Here is an 18,024-nt window from a genome sequence, read left to right on the forward strand (position 1 = left end):
CTACTGTATCCATTGTAAACAAAGATATTCCTTTCTGATCAACGTCTGAAATACTATGCTCTTATACAGTGGCGGCGGTTGGACGTTAAAAGTGGGAGGGGGCAAGACATGATCTGAATATTTGCATATAAATGTTAGTTTTCCTGCTTGTTTCTAATATTTTATTTGAAGAAAGGTTGTATAACTAATAGGATACTATCTTTTCCAGTTAAAATAACATTATGTCGTATTTCATATTTTATTAAGTAAATTGACAAGAGCAACGCCAGTAGGTACTAGTCCTTTGTACTCTTAAACAACGAAAGTGTAAGAAGAGATTTGATTCCTTGCTCATGAACATCTTAAAATTCTGTCTGAAAAATTGTATCAGATTATTTAATAAAAAAATTACAAAACAAGTAAATAGAAAGAATAATATTAATCATAGTAATGGATAATGATGCTTGTTTTGCAGAAGTCATATTGAAACAAGGATTAATGAACAACTTAATTTTTAATTCCATACATGCTATTAAATGTGTTATTCCTCTTAAAAAATGAAAGACAGTAAATACTACAAGCATATGGTACGACATTTAAAGAAATATTTGCTTTTGTTGCAACTTCCCGAAACATGTTCGTTGCCATTAGGTGCAGTTTTCACTTTCTTGGAGCACATCAAAACACAACAATACTCAGAATCACCCAATACTCCAGTTAAACAAAATAACACTGAAACCTAGAATTATATTGAATTTACTAAATTTAATTGTATATACACTCGTACACTCCTAAATACACCACTTCACTCATATATTACAGTACAAACAATGGAAAACGTAGAAGTTGTTTCTTATTACGCTATTTTTCTCTTACTTTAGAAAGAAGAAAAGACATTTTAGGAACTGTCAATTTTTTTTTTTTGCAATTAAAAAATAACTTTTGAAAGACCTTCTTTTTTGTTTTGCGAAATGCTCTCTGAATTAGTTTCAAAGCGGCTGACTAAAAAAATGAAATCTTTGAGTTTTACGTCCCACGGTTATGCCGGTTAGGCTAAAGGAGACGATGATGATGAGTAATGAATGAAATGGTGGAATGAAGAAAGTGGGAAGAAACGGGAGAACCCCGAGAAAACCCACGCACACGGTGTTTGTCCACCACAAAGTTCACTTGGCGGGAGCTGGGATCGAATCCGGGACCCAAGCACCAGAGGTGAACGCTCTACCACTGAGCCACCGTGGCCCCGCGGCTGACTAACATATTGAGCCCTTGTAAGAAGTGAAAGCATGCTGAAATTGTTGTGCTCCAATAGGTTAATTTTGGGGTTATTTTTAGTCGTAATTAAAACGCAATTCCTGTAGTTTTCTTTACTCCACGGGAAGACAGCCAATACGTACTCACGGAACGGCAAATATATGGCACCATTTTTTCTATGAACCAATAATACATACTATTACTAAATTTACATTTCTACTATTACTGTTATCTATCTATATCTATATCTATATATATATATATATATATATATATATATATATATATATATATATATATATATATATAATTGAATTATATATATCACGTACATCATTCACAGAATCGTTGCTAATTAACTCTCGATGCTACGGTAACGTAGCAACACTATATTTAAAGGTCATAACACGAAGTTAATAATGGAAATTGCTCGAAAATTCCTCTGTATAATACTCTACATCAGCGCTGTCCAAATGGCGGCCCGCGGGCCGCATGCGGCCCGCCAAACCATTTCCTGCGGCCCACAAAGCTACCACGATTTTTATTACTGATAGTATTTTCATTTATATTTATTCAGTTTCCACTCTTCTTTCGAAATAACGCACCCATTTAGCGCTTCTGTACAACAAAAAGGCGCAGACATCCATGGCAACACCTTTCTCTAAAAACTGTGAGTTTGGTCGGAAAACTGTGCCAATGTTTGATAGCACTTATTTGTGTGAAATTGCATTTACCACCATGAAAATTGTGAAGAATTGCTTCAGAAACTGCCTTGGAAATTATTTTCTTTTACATCTCCTGTGGCTCACAACAACAGGAACGGATGTAGATATCCCACCCCTTGTAAACGGTGCTAGTCACCCTCATTTATCACAGATTGAATACGTAATATTTCAAATACCTTTCTATATTTTTCTTTTGTAGCGTAAATTATTATTATTATTATTATTATTATTATTATTATTTAGCTGCGGCCCTCCACTTTACTCGTAAAGACGGTTATGGCCCTCAGGCTCATTATAATTGGACACCACTGCTCTACATAATATTTGCATTCTGAACAGTTGATCAGCAGAGTGCCTACAACATACCCCAGAATCGTTAATAACTGACCAACTCTCGTTGCCATAATAACGATAGCAACAATACATTTAAAAGGCCACAACACAGTCAACGTTACCAATTATAGGAATTGTCAGAAAATCCTACGTACATAATATTAAGATATCATGCACACAATACGAGGGGTGACAAGGGTTACAAAGCCTGCAGTGAAATGTGTATATATTATTTCACACAACCAATACAGCCAAAAGGTAGTAGGTACATACATTAGGTTATTTTTCGACATAGTATCCAAATCGGTTGACGCACTTCTCGCATCGTGGGATGAATTTGAAGATTCCCTCCTGCTAAAAATCCTGTTCTTGCGTGTTCAGCAATGTTGTCACGAACTATTTCACCTCATCTGAAGTGAAGCGACGGCCTCCTAGGTGATCTTTTCAAGTGCGGGAACAGGTGGAAATTGCTTGGAGCGATGATGATGTCCCAGCAAAACAGCTTCAAACAGTGTGGTGGTCTCCTAGGTTGTATACGGACGCCATTCTGTGACATGCTGACATTACAGTCTCTCCGTAAACCTCTACCAGCTGGCGGTGAATTTCAGCTGCGATTCGCTCAGTTGCGTCATTTCAGATTTGGCTTGAGGGGGGAGGACACCTTGATATAAGTAAAATTTCGCGTTTTTCATTGACTTACTGCTATTCTATTGATAAAATCTATATGAATCTGAAACTCAGGGGGAATGCCCTCCCTGTCCTCCCTAAATGACGGTTTCGCTCACAGAAATCTAAAAACTAAGCAGACTTCTTCGCGAGAGCAGTTTTCCCAAACGTATCGCCATTTGTTTTTACCTACAGCAAGCGCCGTAGGTGGTAGGTGACAAACTCTGCACAGTTGCCAACTCTATGTATTACAATTACCACACATTCATCTATAATAGACGAAACTCCAGAAATATCGCCTTGAAACCTTAGTTTCTGATCCTACCTCGTAATAGTAGGATAGTCAGCAATAAGTCAACATTATTTCCGCGACTCCGAATTCTGTATCACAGGCTAACATGAACGACGAGCAACAGGAGCTAGTAATTCCCTCCTTAAAAAGAATCTACTCTTACATTCATTCGTTCTTGCAGAAAAAATGTTCCGGGGGGGGACAGTATTCCGGAAGGGGCACTGCTGCTAGTATTCTATTTTTTATTATATTATAGACGTATTGTTTTGGTCTCCTCCGGGGGACACTCTCAGAGTTCTATTGAGGAGTGCCCCCCAAATACATGTCTGGAAGAAACACTGCTTACATTACTATTCAGAGCATTCGTTCTTTCATAAAACAAAAGCATATCGAAAAAAGAAAAACCTTATTATTTGTGACATCCAGCTGTCTTATTTGTCTTTACAATAAAAGAAAAAAAATATGTGTAGGCCAACATAATTCTTTGAATGCTCTTAGCACGCCATCTTGATTCCCTAAGAAGGGAAAAAAACGAACTCTTAACAGTTGAGATTGTGTGAGCTTACAATTTTTTTTTCAACGATATCTTTTGTCATTTCATTTTGGTTTATATTCATAACATGGTGCTGCAGACGATACCACTACTACACATATACGTACACAAAAATTAAGCCTTTCCTCCTACTCTCTAGAAGGATTTACAAAAAGAGTTTTCAGCGACTCCAAGCACGACTACTAGCGCCGCCAGTGTGTCTCACGAGAACAATTGAAGTTTGCTGATGCATGTATGTATAACGCGCTTGTGGGGGCGAAAATTCATTTGCATTCGTTCGGAGAAAATACCAAAAAGCAAAAACACTAAAAAGAGAAACGAGAAAAAAACAAGTAGAATTTCAAAAAGCTTTCCACCAATTCAATTCTAAGAAAGCATGAAAGAAGGAATAGAAAAACAAAAAAAGAATGAAAGAAATACAAAATAAGTCTCATGTAATTCCTCGCTTCTTCACTTCTTAATACGAAAAAAAAAAAAGACCCACTACGATAAAAAGCAATCGGGAAGATAAGAACAAAAGAAGCTTTAAGATATTCAGTAATTTCAATCGTCACTATATCAGCAGGCTATAATAAGGTTGTGCAGCAGTGTTTCTCAATCTATGAATCGAGGCCCACTTTTGTGAATTTTAAAACCCTATGTCTGTTGCTATATTATATATTGTAATTTAGTTTTCACTCATTTTCTGAAATGTTCATAAATAACTGAAAGACAATACAAAAAGTAGGACATTTCGAAAGTAAGATACCTTGTATTTACAAAATATTGAAGACATTAATGGTCTGTTCTATGTCTTTTATGATAGGCCAGAAATACATACGAGCAGATAATGTCATAGTACTAAAAAATCAAGTTTCTGTTATTAGCTGTACAAATAATGGAAACAACTACTACTTCTCTGGATAGAACCATTAAGATTAAAAAAAAAAAATAATTTGAAACTAAACGTTTGGGTTTGCAGCCCACAAAGAGTTATACCAACCAGATGACGCAATTTAAACTCAATAATGTGAGCTCAGGGCATCTGCCCCTCAAAACAAGGTCTTCTCTTGTAGCTATGTGATTAACGTAAGTATCTTTGGCGCCGGGAACTCGTGTTCGATTCACCGTAGGAGCTCATGTGGTTCGAATTCCACATTAATTGTAGGTTCATGTCTTATATAGTCTCGCTGCTGAAATTGAGGCTAAACTAATGAACGTACCAACCTTAAAAAAACAAGATATGATAAAGATTATGTCCACCGATTATTCTTACTCACATTTTTTTATTAGTGGTACGTATCTATCAAATTGATATTAAATCATCCATCAGCATTTAGTTGAGGCATTTATTCATGAGCTTTTCTTTCCAATTTAAAAATGTACATAGTACAAAATTTGATTAGACCACTCTCATTTTAATAATTTCCAAAATTTAAGAAATTAATCAAAATTTTATTATTGCCTTTCAAGTGCAGTCCTCCTAGGTTCCTAATATGAATGTTGGACATAGATGTCCTTATGACAGGTAAGTATAGTGTACAGGTACGTATAAATATTAGTTTTTAAATTAGGTTAAGATACATTAGATTAGACCAAGATCTCTTCAAAAATTTAACATTCTAATTGTTTGACATTCATGACATGTTTTAAATAGTGAAGCGCATACCACAGAAGATACGATATGGTATATAAAACTTTCATGAATGTCCGTTTTAATCATGCACTCGTACATATATAGGCCTAAATGTGGAGTTTAACTTACTATCTTTCAGCTCTTTTTCTTTTATTAATGTGTGTGTGTATTTGTCTGTCTGTCTACAAATTTAAGCAGCATCTATGCATATTATTTAATCTATTTGTCTTAAAATAGAGGTAGGACGAATATGAAGGAGGCAGAGGCGTATTTGACAGACGAAAGTTATTGAAGAAAACTTGGAAATCAGTGCTTCCATCCAATTCCCTTAAATAATCATTTTATTATTTTTTTCATATTTTCCTCAGTAACTTCCTTTTCAAAGCCATCACTGCCATTTATGTTGCACACCTTTGAAAAAGCCATTCCATCAAGATTCAAGTGTGCTATGTCTCACCCTCTGCAGAATAACTACAGGGCGAACAACGACCAACAAAAGTTCAAAAAATTATTCACAACCTGTAACTCTCAAACCGTTAAAAATAGGACACACGGGCATGTGATTTTTTTTTTTTTTTTTTTGCTTAGAATTATCCATACTACCATTTCTCAAAGTACTGCCAGTTTATCTCGGGACACCTTCAGACCCGAAACCAGCCACAGAGGTTTGGGGCGGCCATGAATGTTAGGGGAGGGGGGGGGCGGGCAAGTCATTAAAAATTCTCTTACTTTTATCTAAATTCTGTTTTTTGTATTAATAATAGCATTTTGTATTGAGGTCTGGAGGGGCAAGAAAAATTATGGGGGCCCCCCTAGCAATCCTCTGGTTGCAGGCCTGGATACCTTGTATAATACATAAGATATTTAAGCTTACTAAGAAAAGTAGGTATTTAACTGTTTCGCAAAACTTATTAATTTAAAGAATTTAACAGTTACTAGAAAGACGCACAGTTACTTAAAAATTTTCAAAACTTTACTCATCTATAAATGTTTTAAATTTGCTATGAAAATGTTTCTTGGGACACAAATACTTGCAATTAACGAAGGAAACTTTTCCTAATTAAGCGCACTAACTTACAAACATTTAAATTTATTGAGAAAACTTCTAGATAATTCTACAACGCCTAAGTCAATCGTTTCTTTTTATATTTAGCAAATATAATTTAGAAATAATTTAGAATAGAAATGTTAGGATTCGTTGAAATTGTTATGATTTACTTAACACAAACAAAAAAAAAATATTGATACTACAGGTATTCATTATTTTCTATTAGTCATTTAAATAAAAGCAAATTAATTTGGAATTTCCAATACTTATTGTTGTAAATTTTTGATCATTTTGGGTCAATTACAAAAGATATTACAACGGTAATACATAGTACCAGGGGTTAAAGTGCGGGAGAGGGGTGGAAATATGTACGGCGTCCTCCCAGTTCCTAAAAAATACAATGGGTAAAGAAAGGCAGGGGGACGGCGTGACGTCATGCCGGTAACGTCCCCCTACCATTTCAGACCCACTTTTACCCCTGCTTAGTACTAAAGATCCTGAGTTCGAGGACCGTACTGTCCAAACATGAAAATATTTTATTTTTAATTGATAGCATTGACATGAAATATTATATTACACAGAGCAATTAATAGTGAATTTAGAGAGTTATTTGCCATAAAGACGAATTACGAAAGAAAGCAATATTAAGATCCCTACCCACTCTAGAGCACAGCAATAAGAGCTGCTATAGTCTGAATGTCAGCTGTGCGCCAAAACATTGGTGCAAATGTTTACAAAAACAATATTGCAACGCTGCAAAAAATAAAGATATCGAGATGAAATTTTCACAGCACCTACAGTATAACATGGCGGTTCGTCTTAAATGATTTCCGGAAAAAGGGCACATAGGCCTATGTGCCCTTATTCCGGAATAGGACTCATTATTCCTAATAGCTTAATAGCATTTTGAGCACATTATTTGGCTCGCTTCCCTAATTTATCTTCATGAAAATTAAATATTTCAGTTTGTACTTCTCACCGTTATGCTGTATAGCCTAAAGGAGATGTGGTAATGATGAAAATAAATGAAATGTTGGAATGAAGAAAATGGGTGAAAACGGGAGAACCTCTAAAATTTTACTTGGAGCGAGCTGAGATCAAAGCAGGGACCCAATGCACCAGAGGTGAATGCTATACCATTGAGCCACTACAACCCCTGGGGTTTAAGTTATTCATTAAATTTCAATAAATTGGGTACATCTTAGCGAAGGGTCTTAATAATAATGGAAATCAGATGCTACATAAGAAAGAAAAGGTTTAAGGTTTCAATATACTGATTCAATAGTACGGTAGATCCCGTCCTTCATAACAGTACTGAAATAAGCATATGATAGAAAGCATAATCACACAATATTGCTCCAGTTATGGTCATTTTCGAGTCATTTGATAGATTATAGCAATGATTTAGGGATTTAGGATTTAGATTTCTGGGCTTTCGGCATCTAAGGCCATTTAGCCCTTCAAGTTTTTGAGGGATGACGTCCCTCGGTGAGCACACAATCCGGGGAAAGGGAGAGAAAAAAGGATTGGGGAAGGAAGGAAGCGGCCTGGGACCACCCCGGCATTTAGCTGGTGTGAATGAAGAAAACCCAGGAAAACCTCATTCAGGGTGACTGGTCTGAAAAACCATTTTGCACTTTTTCGACCGAGTAGCCCCACCGGGAATCGAACCCGGGACCGCTCGCACTGAAGGCGAGCAATGATTTATTAAACATTTGTTCATCCAGGTAGGAATGCAAGTTTTCTATTTGTTTACTTTTACAGTTCCGTACGAAATAACCTATAAGAAAATATTATTTCGAAACACCCTGTATATACATGTGCTGGATGATCTAAAAGAAAGAAAGAAAGAAAGAAAAAAGAGGAACAGAGTCAAGAAAGAAAAGCTATCTCCATTATTTATGCTCCCAGAGGAAGCAATTTAAAAAATTGCTTTGAGACTTATTACAGCATGATTTGTCAACATTCCAAAAATACAGACGGCGCCAGAGGATAGCTTGTAGTCTAATAACACAGCACGGAATCACATATCAAAATTAAAACTAAATATGTTTTCTTCTTCCCGTTTTTAATCATTTACAAATTTCTGTAGGAATAATATCAAAATGGAGTATTATGAAAAATCATGATGTGAAGATGCTTAAGAAGGGTTAGGTGCTTTTTTTTTTTTTTCTTTACTTGGGTCGCTGGTAGATTGCTCAATTTTAGTTTGAGGGTTTTTTGGTTGATTTCACGGCATGAGCGTGTGTTCTGATCAACATTGTATCCGCTGAATGTTATTTTTTATTATTATTATTCTGCTATTCGACGAACTCTACTGCAAACTAAATACCTACAGCAGTAATTTTGAACTAAATTCTTTGAAGTCACAATTCTTTACACGCCTTCACATTGAGAGGGAAAGATGACAGAACTTGATATCGATTGACAATGGTGGCAGGCAAATTACAATGCCGAGAGCATAGACGATACTCTACAGGCATATTGTTCATAAAGCCTCATTCCGTACCAGTCTTCCCAGAATTTGCGGCCTGCAACTCAACGCAAATTAATAAGAACATTTGGTATTGAATCTAAAAAAAAAAAAAAAAAAAAAAAAAAAAGAAAGAAAGAAAGAAAAAAAAGAAAAAAGAAAATAAAAATAAAAAAATCGAATGATAGATCATACCTTCTTTTCTTCTTTTGTTTCTCTCTCTCTCTCTCTCCTATAACTTTTTCTTTCTTGTATACATCTGTCTGAGTCAAAACATTCCATTTAAGCGGCTGAGTATAAACGCATGAGAATTACAAAAGAAAAGTTGAATCTTTCTTGTGACAAATCGTCAAAATATAATCAAGCGAGTCTGTGAAACTTTTCATGTAAGATATAAAATGTGACTGAGTCCAAACAGTGTTTTCTTAAATCTCTTTGTATAGTATTTCTTCAAAATAGAGATGCAAAAAAGCCGGCTTTTTTGAATCGATGGTTTTTTTCACATAAAAAGCCGGCTTTTTTGGGAAAAAAACGAGAATTTTGGAAATTTTGGCTTTTTTCAACTTCATGATTTTTCTATCTAAATAGCTTTCTTATAGTATATTCTATAGTTAGATAAAAATTCCATGACCTGAATGTGATATTTCGCTCTGAAATTCACCATCAAGATGGATGGAGCACATGTTTTACGAATTAAAGCTAACCTGAAGAATGTAGTATTTGAGGGTAATTTTAGAGGTTATTTAACTTTATTTTAACTTTTGAGTTATCGACATCTTTTTTCTTCTCTAGTTTGTCATCCGTGTTTCATTTCTAAGAGCTTTTAGTACTCTAGCTTCTAGCGCAAAACTTAAACTTGCCCGTTTTTCTATTTATCCGTCAAAGCGTACGTTTTTCAATATATCCGTCAAACCGTACTTCCACATTTCTGTTATACTGTAGCTGTGAAGTGATTTAGCAATAATTTTCCGGACACAACCTTGAATACCAATTTATACAAATAATCAGTAGCGGATTTAGAAAAGTACTTTAGGAGGGTTTTTTCTGATTGTTTCGTTTCCTAAAAAGTCCTAATTTTATTTGGGAAGTGCTTGAAGTTTATGAGTACAGGCATAACTAATATTTCGTTTCGTTTATATGTTTAGCAATAATCTTCCGGATACAACTTTAAAAATAATTTTATACTGAGAATCAGTGGCGGATTTAGAAAAGTATTTTGGGAAGAGTTTCTTACTAATGTTTAGTTTTTTTTAAACATTCGTAATTTTTATTTAACGGGAGCTTAAAGTTTATGAGTAAAGGCATAAATAATAGATATTTCGTTTGTTGCAGACATTCCGTAACTTTGGTGACCGGTCTTCAGTCCGAAAGACCGCTCCCCTAACCTTCGCAAAACCGTCACTGCTGGTAATTAGTAATAATAACGATTTAAAAACAATAAAAAAGGAAGTCGCACTATTTCTACATTCACAGATGGAATGAAGAAAAGCTTTGTCAGAATGGTCGAATGCTGGTTGAATCCCGGACTTCCCGATAGAAGCGCAAAAGCTAATCACTCAGTCATGTTTGTTGTGCAGTTGTATTTAGCTTAACTTAAATATATTCCGTAGTCTTTTTTTTTTTTGGGGGGGGGAGTTCCGTAATGATATGTTGAATCCCTCTTGTTAAAAATTCAGAAAACTTGAGGATTGGGTAAACTGTGATGGTGGTTCTATAAAACTTAACTGTAGAATTTCAAGAATATACAGAACCAAAAGCTCCAGATGTGCAGCCTTTAAGTGTATCATATAAATCTAAGTATTTATCTTATGTTTTATTTTAATTTTATTTTGTTTCAAAAATAGGGTATGGAATATTTTGAAGTAAAAATACTACATACTATTTTGCTAGTTATTTGTGCATTCTTTAAAAAGAAGTGTTTACTTTTAGGGTTGGCTGATTTACACCAACTTTTTTTTTTTTTTAATAACTGGTTTAAACCACAAAAATAAAAAGAATGAAAAATGCGAATCGTGTGAACTTCATGGTAACGTTTCCAGATATCAAACCACCTGCAATAGTTTTATTTTCCTTTCACCTTTTAATCAAGGTGTCCCATGTTCAATTCTCGGTCGAACCACAATCCTTTTTTCATGCGTAACCCAAGTAGTGGTTCGGATGTCAGTTTAAGCGAAAGTCTTCTCCTTGATAACCTCGGTATTTCGTAAGGATGTTAAGCCTAAATATACGAAACAAACCAAATTGTATATTTCTACATGCCTAAATGCGTATTGTTTTATAAAGAAGCTAATATTGCTTAAATATATTGATAGAAATTGGCAAAATTTATCGATTGCCTACGTAGCTTCCAACATTAGCTTGGATTGGACTTTCAATGATATCTACGTACCGGTACTAAATTTGTAATTTAATACCTCAATTTTAGCGTACTGATTATGGTACGTTGACCTTTAAATTTTACATGCAAAGCAATAACAGGATTTTCCCGTTATTGTCTTACATTTCAAGTAATGACGGGATTTTCCCAATGGCTAGGGCGGGAGATTCTCAACTTAAGAAATTTACTGACCGCACTTCTTTAAGCTTATGGGAGTTCTTCCGGCATAACCCCGCTGTTGCATAATAACATCAAGGCGAAACAAACTTATTTCTGTGAATATGTAATATAAATATATAAAGCAAAAAATCGAAGTCAAAAAAGCCTGGTTTAAACCAAAAAAGCCTGGTTTAAACATCCCCCAAAAAACGGGTTTTTGGCATATTCAAAAACAACTACGGTTCTTGCCAACTCTGCTTACTTTTGTATATAGGAGGTTAAAAAATTCTTATTATATACATTGGTTAATCCTGTGGAATTCATAATGTAAATATGTTGAAGAAAAATTGTTTGAAATTTTTTTTTTTCGAAATTCATAGTTTATTTTCGATGTTTTATATTATTATCAGCATCAACCACTTATTAAATGATTTTTTGTGTTATAGAGAAGCGATACAAAGTCAGTTTTATCAATTTAAAGTAGTATTTTGAAAAAAGCCCAAAATTTCCGAAGCAAAAAAGCAAAGCAGAAAAAACCGAGTTTTTTTCCAAAAAAGCCGGTTTTTTTCCGAGCCCTTGCATCTCTACTTCAAAACCACTGTATTTTCTTTCAGTATAGGATGACGAATAAACATAAAATTGTACTTGAAACAGTCGAAACATGGTACCTTGATTATGAAATTTTTACACCGAGAATCAAACCAGCTCGAGTAGCAGAAACCACTAATCCACTATCAAATTACATACAGCTGTTACTTCTCGGTCAATGGACGTGAGAAGTGAGGACAAAGCCAGGGTGGCTAGGACGAAACTTGTAGCTAAAGTGATTTGTCTCATCACTTATGAACTCGAGTACAAACGGCCTGCCAGGCAATTACAAGGAATTCATCAAACGAGTGTTTGATTTGATGACATGAAATGACACACTTGGCGTAACAGCTCTTTGTGGTCCTAGGCCGCTCCAACGCCATCTCTTAGTGACCGGCTGAACTACGTTCAGCCTAGTGACGAACACGTAGTCAGCGCGCTGCGTCGCCCTGTCTCTAAGGGTAAAGATATGCCGAAGATACCTCGGGATCGAGGTCGAAGTCACGGTCGCTACTCCGATGTCTAGGTCTAGATGGATGAAGGGCGCACATAGCGAAGAGGTCGCGTTCTCGCTGTAAGTTCTCAGTTTGAGGAGAAACATTACTGTGACGCCTGTGAAATTATTTCGTCAGTGCATAAAAATTACTGCGAAACCACATTTTGAAACAGAAAGGACCAAAAGGTTTATAAATAGGGACGGAAGCGAGAAAAGACATGAGAAATGCCAAAGTCTCGTCTCTTGTCCATCTCTATCAATAAACCAAAGACTTCTGTTTTTTCTGTTTCTCTCTCTCTCTCTCTCTCTCTCTCTCTCTCTCAATTTTCTGTGAAGAAATGCCCTCTTTCAGCACTTGGGCGACAAATCATTTCCCAGTAAAACAAGAAAGAGGCATGTCTTCAGGTTTCGAGGTGGAGGAGGTATTAACTCCACCAAATGAAGTTTCGTCACTGCAATTCCATTATTCGACGTTACCTCCCTATGGATAAGTGCCTGTCTTTAGTTATTTCTTTACCTTATATCAATAACGAATTTAGAAGAAATTATTTTTTATTAATCTCGAAATTGGGGGCGGTGAGGAAGTGAAGTTGTTAACCATAGATATGATTCACACTAGCTTCTTTTTTCCTTTATAAATTCCTGAATTTAGGGACTTCAGCCCGAAAGCCCTCTCCCTGTAACCGCCACTGCCTTATGTAATAATAAGCTACAGTATAATTCTCAAATAAATATCAATAACTTATTTGACATTCCCATTTGAGTTGCTATTTTCTTGGATTCTTTATTTAAAACGTTCCTACTATGAGTTGTTTGTGCCTCTTATCTCATATTGTATTTTTTTTACTTATCAGTTTGCCAATGAACGACAAAACTTTTAGCGCTATAAAAATTAAGTTGTCATGCGTAGTTTTTTGAAAAATCGAGTTAAAACTACACTCTAGCATGCCATTTTGTAAAGTTCCCTTGGATCTATCGATTGATATATACGAGGGCTGTCTAAAAAGTATCCGACCTTTGGCCAGAAAAATAGTTGCGAATACCTGACAGATTTGGGAATCTAATCCCCTTCAAAGTAGGCCCCTTGTGCTTCCACACACTTAGCCCACCGATCCTTCCACTGCTGGAAACACCGCTGGAAGTCTTCTTTTGGAATGTTGTTCAGCTCCGTCGTCGTGTTCCGCATTATGTCTTCTCTACTCTCAAAACGGGATCCCTTCAGAGGCGTCTTCAATTTTGGAAACAACCAGAAGTCACAAGGAGCCAGGTCTGAAGAGTAGGGAGGTTGGCGAACGGTTGTAATTCCATGTTTGGCTAAGAACGTGTGGATCAATTGGGATGAATGTGCTGGGGCGTTGTCATGATGGACGTGCCAGTTCTTCGCTGTCCACATGTCTGGTCTTTTGCGCCGGACTGCGTCACGGAGTCGCCTGAGAACATCTTGATAGTACTCCTTTGTCACTGTTTGTCCTTCCGGTGCGTACTCGTGATGCACAATTCCACAGGCATCGAAGAAAACAGTCAGCAACACCTTGATTTTGCTTCGCACCTGCCGCGCTTTCTTCGGCCTTGGAGAATCGGGATGCTTCCATTGAGACGATTGTTGTTTTGTTTCTGGGTCGTACCCGTACACCCATGACTCATCTCCAGTTATCACGGAATTCAGATACCCAGGATCAGTGTTGGTGGTGTCCAGAAGGTCCTGTGCAACGTCAAAACGGGTGTCTTTTTGTTCCTGAGACAACAACTTGGGTACAAATTTAGCAGCCACTCGTTTCATGTTCAAATCGTCACGCAAAATTGCATGTGCAGAATCTTTACTCACTCCAACATCTTCTGCATCTCCCGCACTGTCAAACGGCGATCTGCCATCACCAAATTTCGCACCCGCTCAACAACAGCTGCATTACGAGCAGTTTGGGACCTGCCGCTATGCTGCTCACTATCGACTGATGTGCGGCCATCTTTGAATCGGATGAACCATTGTTTAATTTGTGTTACACCCATCACATCTTCTCCAAACACCTGCTGAATCTTACGAATTGTTTGGCTTTGAGAATCAACCAGCCTTTGACAGAATTTGATGCAGTATCTTTGTTCAATTCGTTCAGTCATCTTGCGAGAAACACTAAATCCGACGAACAATACCAACAGCACCTCACTTCGCGACCAGCAGCTCACGACTGGCACACGCGAACGCGGTAAAAAAAAATTCAAGCATGCGCATTAAGGTTTCTCCTTCCACCGTGCACGGTGGCGCCGCCTGAGAATCACTACTTTGCGTGGAAAAAATTAAGGTCGGATACTTTTTAGACAGGCCTCGTACTCTTTAGACAATAATAATAGTTTAAAAACAAAGTGTTAAGTGTTAATCAAAATTTTGGGCATATATACATGGTATATATATCCTTAATCATACCGTGCCTTTTCGTCTTGATAATGTCACAATAAAATGCTTGACTAGGGTATAATTCATCTTAATATGCTGCGTTATTGTATCTTATAATATCAATGTTTTTAATTTACAAAAAAAAAAAAGTTTCTCAAAAACTACGCACGAAAATTTACACTCACTCCTATCAGCTCAATGAGATTTAATCGATTTGAATATTCGATTGAATATTCCCTCCATTAACGATTTATACCATTTCCGGTTTAAATCTCATCCATTAACGATATTTACCACTTCCGATTTGAATATCCTCTCCATTAACGATTTCTACCACTTCCGGTTTGAATATCCCATCCATCAAAGATTTCTACCACTTCTGGTTTGAATATCCTGTCCATTAACGATTTCTACCACTTCTGGTTTGAATATCCTGTCCATTAACGATTTCTACCACTTCTGGTTTGAATATCCTGTCCATTAACGATTTCTACCACTTCTGGTTTGAATATCCTGTCCATTAACGATTTCTACCACTTCTGGTTTGAATATCCTGTCCATTAACGATTTCTACCACTTCTGCTTTGAATATCCTGTCCATTAACGATTTCTACCACTTCTGCTTTCAATATCCTGTCCATTAACGATTTCTACCACTTCTGCTTTGAATATCCTGTCCATTAACGATTTCTACCACTTCCGGTTTGAATATCCTGCCCATTAACGATTTCTACCACTTCCGGTTTGAATATCCCATTCATTAATGATTTCTACCACTTCCGGTTTAAATATCTCCTCCATTAACTAGCTTTTGATGCTCTGCAGCATGATCAAATTTGGTGGTGATTCTTCAAGTAGATCTTAAGATTTTAGTCTCCCGGACGGCCATACGGACAGGGTACAGATATCAAAGAAGTTTCGGTAAACCAAACTCTTTCAAAATGAGTAAATCCGTGAATTTTTTTAAAAGACATTCCATATAATGCTTCATTAGATGATCCACCATGATACAGATAAACTGAACAAATCACTTAATGTATTCTTAAAACATTCTGTGTTTTATGCCAGGCTTTTGTCAAAACGTTTTGCTTGAACATTTACTCGACTCGCTGCCGCAACAGCGAAATAAACTAACTCAATAAGCTTGGAAATTGTGTTTTCGATTGCGTCATCATCTGTTGAATTCCATCAGAAAACTTAACCAACTAAACAGCGCAACAGCAAACCTACAAATGCCTTCCAATAGATTGGGTGGGTTTATTATCCAACGACAAAGGCAATATTAAACCTCATACAAGCGGCTTTTATCACACAGATTCCTACTACTGAGTGGTATTCAAGAGAAGCACTGGCGTTTAATACATTAGAAATCATGAGAGGTATCTAGCATGAATATTAGTTACATTCTGGACATATAATTTTAACCTGGCATTGCTTATACGTCTTTGCAAAGGATTTTGATTTAGAAAAAAATAATAATAACAATCGCAATCAGTGCTTCCCACGAAATGAGACCAGACAAGAAATAAAATGTTCTCGTCTCAACTCTCTATTTATTTTATTTTTTTTATCGTATTCTAGTTTTCTCTCGATTCTCAGAAAGATTTACTCGTCTTGTTTTCTAAATTTATGTACAAAATGTATGCCCTGATTTTCTTTCGTAATTTCAAATAGAATCAGGGGTGGACCAAGGGCCGGGCAACCTGGGCAACTGTCCGGGGGGCGCTACAGTCAGGGAGTAGCCCGAGAAAACTCAAGGACATGATTTTGTCAACTACAAACTTACTTGGTCTAGGATCGAACTAGAGACCCCACGCACCAACGGTAAGCGCTCTACCACTGAGCCACCACGCTCCTGCATTATTTTTCAATGTGAGAATATGAATAAGCAAAATTATGTTTGAAATAGTCAAGACATGCAGCCTTGATTAAGAAATGTCATTTTTGGAAATCAAACACGTAAATATTCCAGCTCGAGTAGTGAAAATCATTCGGTATAAAAATTCTGCACTAACCTTGTAGAGACGATAATCCAGCTCCTTGTATATTGAGTTTTGAAATATGCTCACTGTGTACAGACAGGAGGAGCAATGTTACAATGTCGAAAATGTTACACGAGTGTTATTTATGTATTTGTTGCTTTGACCAATTTTGTTTTATTAAATCAGCTGCATCTTTGCCGTGTCTTCGGAGTCACTGAATCTCTCTAGATCGCTTGGTCTGTTCACGTCACCGAGTGAGACTGGGTCTGAGAAGTGAGACCGAGACCGGTGTCAACGGCCAAAATTTGTGACCTAAATGACTGATCAGTGCCATTTCTGCTGAGAGGTACCTTCCTTCCTATTAATTAAGCGATCCATTAATTATTATTCTAAAGATTGATCTTCGCGAATCACCTTAAAATCTTTACCTCTTTAAATATCGCAATCCAATTGTTAATTATTACAACGTTTCCATCAGATTCACTGAAAAATAATTTATCTGAAATACTAATAAAGAAAAAATTAAGTTATAAAAGGAGAAACGGAAAACATGAAATTTGAGAAATACATTTCGTTTCATAATGCAGATCCTGATACACAATTTACAGCTTCATTATCTTATTTTATTTATTTTTTTTTTAATAATAAAACTCTTGCCATAAATAAAACTCTTGCTATAAACATTTCTCTTTAATTACCTTGAATCTATTCCTTCCTGCATTACTTTCAGGAAAAGAAATCTCTCTCTCTCTCTCTCTCTCTCTCTCTCTCTCTCTCTCTCTCTCTCTCTCTCTCTCTCTCTCCTTTTTTCAATACATATCTTCTCTGAAAAGAAAACGCTTACAGGCAATTTGAGTAACTTTGCCTCGAAAATCTTTTTGCGTTGTGTAAAGAAATCCAGGATATTTAATTGAAAATAAACTTGGAAATTAGCTCAGCTGCAAACCAACGTTATCAATAAAAATTTTCCATGTAGAAAAGGTTTAAAATGTGTAGGTACATTTACGAGTCATTCCATAAATAACGCACATCAACTGAGATGTTTGATTTCGTTACACAGGATATCCTTACAAACAGAGGTAAAAGTGAGAGGGA

At 36.3% G+C, this 18,024-nt stretch overlaps 1 protein-coding gene across 3 annotated transcripts in view; it reads right to left on the reverse strand.

The window, feature by feature from the left end:
- The window catches only part of Pkc53E (Protein C kinase 53E), a 1,159,983-nt gene that overhangs the window by 782,235 nt on the left and 359,724 nt on the right, over positions 1-18,024 (reverse strand). The gene's annotated exons all lie outside the window — the stretch shown is intronic.

The sequence above is a fragment of the Thermobia domestica genome, chromosome 3, assembly GCF_964235325.1.
Source record: "Thermobia domestica chromosome 3, izTheDome1.hap1.1, whole genome shotgun sequence".
NCBI lineage: Eukaryota > Metazoa > Arthropoda > Insecta > Zygentoma > Lepismatidae > Thermobia > Thermobia domestica.